Source organism: Scleropages formosus, chromosome 4 (genome assembly GCF_900964775.1).
Source record: "Scleropages formosus chromosome 4, fSclFor1.1, whole genome shotgun sequence".
Classification (NCBI taxonomy): Eukaryota; Metazoa; Chordata; class Actinopteri; order Osteoglossiformes; family Osteoglossidae; genus Scleropages; species Scleropages formosus.
Genome location: NC_041809.1, coordinates 26,366,755 through 26,374,042, shown reverse-complemented (window position 1 = coordinate 26,374,042; position 7,288 = coordinate 26,366,755). Strand labels below are relative to the sequence as shown.

Sequence of the window (7,288 nt, the reverse complement as noted above, 5' to 3'; positions counted from 1 at the left end):
TTATGCATTACATTAAGAGAAGGAGACACAGGAGGAGACTCAAGTAAACCTAGTTTGTCACCTACCACTTGCTGCACCGAGGTTCATCGTTCAAGTAGGTGCATAAAACACAGGATAGACACATCTCGATACCCTCTCACCAAGTTTTTTTTTTTTTTTTAAATATTATAAGATAGGGGGGCGTGGTAGCGCAGTGGGTTAGACTGGGGTCTGCTCTCCGGTGGGTCTGGGGTTCGAGTCTTGCTTGGGGTGCCTTGTGATGGACTGGTGTCCCGTCCCCCTCCAGCCTTATGCCCTGTGTTGCCAGGCTGGGCTCCGGCTCCCCGCAACCCCAAATGGGACAAGCGGTTCAGGGAATGTGTGTCTGTGTGTATTATAAGACACACAAATAAGCAAGTGAAGTATTTATATATTAAGCATATAGAGAGCCACGCACCCGTAGACGCATACCACCATTCCAGTTACGCCAATTCGACTTGACGAACAGTTAATTTAATACCCCTACTTTGACTTATGAAGCATTTCTTTGCTTTTGCAAGGCTGAATTTGGATTACTTGTTACTCCAGACAGCTGAGTGGCATGACATGTGTACATTAATACTTATTTATTTAGCAGACGTTTTCCTCCAAGTAACTATGATTATTAGCTAGAATGTAACTGACATCTTTTTCCATGGTGATTTACCATCTAGATACGGCATACTGAACTCCCTACAGTCATTTTTCCTTCTATACATCCAAGCAACGAAAGACGCAGACTACGGCGCAATTTGGGGACAGTATATTCATTGATTTCTTTTCTGTTCTGTTTTTTCTTTCATTAAAGCTTTAGTAAGAATTAAAAATGAATACATAAACATTGCCTATCATATTTACTGTGTGTGTTCTGTTGGTGAGCATTTGTTAAGCATAGGGTACAAATATGTGGAGTCTGTACAGAGTATTCAAGGGAAACTGTTTCCTCATAACTAAATGGTTAACTGCTGAAGAAATTCTGTCCATTTTAATGGGATTTGGTGATATTTTCGCATAAATGGCTGTCAGGTTTTGTGCTCAGTGACGTATGAGATTATTTACTATTGAAACTAATGGCAATGTCTTCCGAGTTGTGAAAATTCGCCAAACTAACAAAGGAAGATTTTTCAGGAATATATTCCCTTCGTTAGGTGGGTGAAAACTGTATATATTTTGATTATATATTCAGCCATTACTTTTTGAAAGAATGCTTTTCTAAGTTAAATACTGACTGAATACATGTTGCACTGTAGCTCTAAGCACAGCCACAGGTTCTTGAACTTTCCTAGACCACAGATCCCTAAGAATCTGAGGAAAGCTAAGACTTCCGTCGGAGTAAAATAATGCACTCGGTGTATTGCACTGAAACGCAATTACCTCCACATAGTATTATGTCATTGACAGTTAATGCATAGTAATATTCTTATTTTAAACTTTTATGTAATTGAAGTTTAATGAAATACTGAGATAAAAATCAGGCTCCACACTCGCCCGTAACACACCACACATCTTTTAAAAACACACAGCAATGTCCAGTCCTCTTGTCCAGTGTCCATTGCTTAGAATAAGAATCTGTTCAAATATATACAAAACCATCATGTTTGGAAAGTGCTGCATTGTTAATGTTAAATTATTGTACTAAAACACCTCCTCCTACAAACTCCTGAAAACCAGATTACCATAAATTACTCATTGACAATTCAGTTGCAGCCGCACAAACGACTGAGATTAACGGGTTAGCTCTTTGTTCAGTAATCCCGCACCGTTGTGAATTGTAGAAATTATTGTAGCTGTGTGTGGGGAAAACACGGGCAAATTCTGTACAAGAAATATTTCTTGGATTCCCTCTGCTGCTACGCCTACTGTTGCCAGGTTTTGGGCTAAGATTAATGTGAAACTTTGAGGTAACTTGAAGAGAAAAAAAAAAACACTTAGTAGAAACAAAAGACGTTCCAGTCACACATTCTCTACAGGGCCTGACGCAGCATTTTCCTAATCAAACAGCACCAAGAAACTTCACATATGACTAACAACGAGCGAACTGAATATTGTCAACATTTCCGTCCTCGCGCCGGCACGCGCGCACAACCACGGACTACAAGTTGACTCTCGCGATGTCCCCCGCCCCGCGCGATTTGGCCGCGCCGCTTTCGCTCCCTGCGCTGCGGCCAGTTGAATTTGGTCAGCGTGAGCCAGCGGTGCTCGCGGCCCGAGGAAAGGAGTGGAGGACGACGCGGGTGAAAACCAGCGCCCCAAAACAAACAGTAAATATATTACAACAGTGGAACCAAACGCTTTTTTTTTTTTTCTCCCCAGCGCAAGCCGCCTGTCAGGCTCTGGTGTGAAGTAAGGGCGTGGTCATCGTTTAGTTTGAGGGAGTTTTCGCTCTGTTCCTTCATATTTTCCCCGTGTTTGTCGCGGGAGGGAGGAGACACAGTACACGGCCGCCATCTTTGGAATCTGCCCGTGGCTGGAGAGCGGGCTTCTGGGCCGCTGCCGGCCCTGTGAAGGCTACTGCACTACGGTCAGCGAGAACGGACCTTCGCTTCGGCTTGACAGCACACTGGAGCGTCGCCGCTCGAATCGCTTTGTTAGAGGGGGAATACAGACCCCTGCGGTGAGCGCGGAGCTGGTTGAAACCACCCCTGGAATCGATACGGCGCTCGTCCCCGTCCCTTAAATCTGGCCTGTCGGACTGGTGAGTGTCCATTTCCCGGCGGACTGCCAGCCCGGCTGCTCCACACAGCAGAGGGACCCTGACACGTCAGTCGACACAGTGTTTATTCATGATTTTTTTTTTTTTGCGAGTTAACCGTAACGTCTAAACGTGTTGGTTAGATTTTTAGTTAGCCAGTGACACCCGGCCAGTGCGGTTAGATTAGCTAGTTCCAGCAGCACTGCTGCTCTAGCCTAGCCTAGCCTAGTAGTAGCCGCAGCGCGAGTGAGAACGTACGTGTGTGTGACGGATCAGTCAGTGCCGTGCTTGTTGTGTGTATCAGTTGTGTCTCGTCTGTCTGTCTGTGTGTGTATGTGTGTTGTGGAGGTCGCCTGGTTTGGTGCAGTGCCGTGTGTGTGTGTGTGTGTGTGTGTGTGTGTGGGGTACACCTCCTCCCCTCGGCCGCTGCTGCTCTCTGCTAGAAGCAAGCAGCAATCCTCCTGGATTCGACTAAGTCTTAGGGAAAAATGAAAATATGCTGCTGTCAGTTTATTACTTACTAGGGTTTCTGTTGGCTGTTCGCAGTCGAGGAAGACACTGCTGAACACACAACCGCAGATCTGCACGTACATGGAATGATGATGTGTCCGTTTTCAGTTTTGCTGCAGCAAGGAAGGAATTATGTGATGATCATCATTCCGCGGGCTTTCAGTTCCATCTCGCCTGGAGCTGTAATCTGTTGTCTGTATGCCTTTTGTCTTGGATCAAGCAAAAAAATCCAGCAATGCCTGTGATCTGGCTGTCTGACATGACAGGTTGGACTCACTCGCGGCAGTGTGGCGATGAATCAATCAATGGTGCATTTGTGTCTTGCCATTGCAGGATCTTCAATGTCAGTCTGCCTGCTGTACATCTTTTTATTGCACTTATCACTTCATTAGATCAGATCCTCTTCTGTCGACTTGCCTACTCTTTCCATCCTCACGAAATTATTCCCACCCCAACGTCCCTGTTTTCATGAGTTATACCTGTTCAGTACAAGTTTCTGCCTCCTTCATGTGTGTGTTGTCAATAAAGTGTGTCTCCTTATTTGTCATCATCTTGAATCAATGAAAATCTGTGCAGATGTACTGTGTTGCAGTTAGTAATGGATTCTGGATTTAGCCTATAGGGTTGCCACTTCGCTGTCCGCTGGCTGGCCTCCTGTGGGACTTTTGTGTGCTTGGTGTGGGATATGTGCATAGTTATGTAGCATGGTCTTTGTATGAGTGCTGCAGTAATTCTGCAAGAACAGATCAGGAGGATTGGACTTTCACCTTATTTAATGTTGAGAAGCTTGCACCAGAGAGAAGTAGGCATTGATGAAGCCTCTTGACGGTGTATGCGCTGGTAACATATTTGTTCCACCCTTAGATAATACACACATTCCTTTAGATTCAGGAATCTCTCTGTCTGTTTTTGGGTGTGAAAGCAGCCACTTATAAAAGACGTTCTCTGCATGTTTGCTGAACCAAAATAGAAAGTAAATATTGAAACAAATATTTAAAGTTTTGCGCCATATTCAGGTGTTGGTATGTATATGAGAGGCTAAGTGTGTGTGCATTTGTAAAGGTGTAGGGTTGCTGTTGCTTAGTGAGTGTTGGCGTTGAATAGTACTTCTGTCCGAGAAAGTGTCCTGTTCCTTAATCTGTTGTCCTCCTGTAAAGTCAGCACTGCTGTTCTTGTTAATTTGTTCTGAAATGCCTTAGCAGTGTTGGGTTACTGGATACAGGAATAAGAATTTGGGTGTCGATCAGGAGAGTTTCATAGGCCCCCCATATTCTTGGATCAGGAATGTATTTTGATAGTATTGTTTGGTTAATTGATTTTCATTTTTATTAAGTGTATAAATTCACTGTTTGCTTGGCTAATTAGAAGAGATATGAAAGTGCCTACAAGGCTACAGGAGTAGCACAACACACTTTTCTTTACCTCATCAGCTCCTGAAACTGCCAGATGTTTCCCAGTTGGTGGGACACCTTCCTGTAGCTATCCCATCATGCCCCCTTTTTGCTCAGTGTTAGCTTGAGTAATAGAGCTGTAAATAGGCTTAGAGAGGTGCTGATCCTCCAGTGAAAAGGGCTCAACCAACAAGTGTGCTCTCCCTTGTTAAGTCTGGACTGACCCTCATTTTTGAGCAGGTAAATCCCCATTGAGAAATTTCTCAACTAGCCTGGCTGGAAAAGAACAGGAATGGATGAGCTGTCGTGCCTTAGCACCAAAGTGTGCCCAGGACCATTTGAATTAGCTTGAATTATATCTAGGCAACATTTAATCAGGTATGTAACTAATTAATAACTGAATGTCAGCATTGGCACAGCAGTGAAGCACATGGGTGACTTTTACGATTGTATGCACAAATATATACAGTATGTATAGTAAACATATACAGTATATACTGTGATTGTCACTCTAGATTTGTATAGGTAGCTCATATTCAAAATAAATCATTCATATTTCAAATGAAAGTTTAACCCACCCCTATTCTGGACTGTAAATATCTGGTAGTTAATACATGGTGTTTTTAGGTTCAAAACCTACTGCTTCAGCCAAGAGTTTTTCTTACAGCCTTCCTCCTCACTGCCCATTGCTGCTTGTCTTGCATGGCGGCTTTTGATTGCTTGGTTTTTCCTGGGGAAATAGTTTCAGTGACACATGCAAAGCAAGGGTTAACTTGTGGGGTGTGGTTAGAGTCCTGAGGTTCCTGCCAAAGTTAGATTACAGCCCTGAGGCCCACTGTTACTCAAGGGAACCTACCATTTTCAAGGGACCATGGTCCACTGTAGCACCCAAATAAAAGCAACCAAAGAAACAGAAAATAACCTGTGAAGGATTTAAAAATAGTCATACCTCGAAATACACCCATTCAGATGATGGGAATATGACTTTACAAGGAGTTTTATTTAATGCCTTCAACTTAGAAGGCATTTCTTCACACAAGAACCGAATGTGAATTTCACACCTCCTGACAGCTGAGCAACATAAGACATTTTACAATTATTTATTTAGCATAATTTTTTTCTCCAAAGCAACATAGGATTATTTGTAGTGCTTAGCTGACAGCTTTATCCGAGGTGGCTTGCAATGCTAGATATACTGCTGAATAGACTAGATATATTGTTCTTAACTACCTACAGTTTCGACTATAGAAATGCTTTCATCTTTCAGTGTTTTAGAATAATTTCTATTGTTTTCATTGATTTATTTTGCTTTTACAGTTTTTTGCATTAAAATTTAAATTAATGAAAAATATGATCAAATATCAGTGTGTCTGATTTGTAAACATTTAAGCGTATGGTGGTACCTGACAGCTGCAAGAGATGAATGAGTACAAGTAGAAAGCTATAGAGTATTATAGAGTAATTAACGAAGGGAAACTCCCTTATAAGTAATGTTATCTGTCGAAATAAGGTTGTCAGTTGTAATGGGTTTTGGTGACATTTAACATAAGTGGGTATTGTTTTTTTTGGGGCTGAGGAACAAATACATTTTTTTTTTTTTTTACCATGGAAAATAGTAATTATGTCTTCAGTTGATAAGTCAAAGGGTTTTCAGGGGCGTTTTATATTTGTAAGGTGAGGAAGACTTTGTTATGGGAAAGATCTCCTAAAAGAGGTGAATTGGTTTTCTGTGTAATGGAACTTTATGGGTTTGTTTTGTCAAGCACAAGTCTTTGCAGATTAAACCGAATTAGATATTGGATTGAAAGATTTTTAACGTCTGATAACAAGGATAATTACTACTTGCATGTTTTTAAAGTGGTTCTTTGGAATTTATCTGGGTTTGATATCAAATTGTTCCTTAAAACTAATTGAAAACGCACATTGTCAGCTTTTTACTAGCTTACTAGATCATTTATATGACCAAAATGTTTCTAACATTGCTTGTATGTATGTTACTAGCTTTGTATCCTTACACTTGAATGAGAAAATAACCTTGACATGAAGTTCTGGACTGTGGGAGGGAACTGGAGAACCTGGAGAAAATCCATAAACATGGGAAGAACATGTGGACTTCACACAAATGGATCAGATGTAAGTCTGATTCCACATTCCAGATGCTGTGTGACAACTGTGCTATCCACTGTGCCACTATGTTCTTGTCTAAAGGGGACAAATATGCCTAACTATAAGGATTCTTAAAAGGGTTTACAGTAATGTAGGGGTTAGAGCCGTTCCCTTGAAGGAGCCTGGTTTGAATCTCTCCTGCTGTAGTACCCTTGTGCTTACACAGAACTGCTCCAATCAAATTGTCCACCTGTATATGCAAGTCATTGTAAGCGGCTTAGAATAAAAACTAACTTTGTCAGTTTGGCGAAATTCATTCGTTTTCATTTATTAATTTTTCTTCTAACAATTAGAATGCAAACATTGTGAATGAGAAGTTACTTTGCATTATTGTATTTAATGCATGTTTTCTGTAATTGTTACGTACAGCTAATGTTCTGATGCAAAAAAGTATCCCTGAACCAACAGGATGTTATTAGTATTATTATTCTTTTTTATTTACCTTTTGCTTTTGTCTGAGGCAAAGAGAATGCATACTACTGGAATTTAGTCACCATTTCACCTGCATTGA

The 7,288-nt window shown here is 41.5% G+C and overlaps 1 protein-coding gene across 1 annotated transcript in view; it reads left to right on the top strand.

Moving 5' to 3' along the window:
• The first annotated feature begins 2,204 nt into the window (after positions 1-2,204).
• taok1b (TAO kinase 1b) overlaps positions 2,205-7,288 on the top strand; it is a 29,586-nt gene continuing 24,502 nt past the window's right edge. Inside the window, exon 1 of the mRNA XM_018730650.2 lies at positions 2,205-2,713. The gene's annotated coding sequence lies outside the window, so the exon portion shown is untranslated. The remainder of the gene's footprint in view (positions 2,714-7,288) is intronic.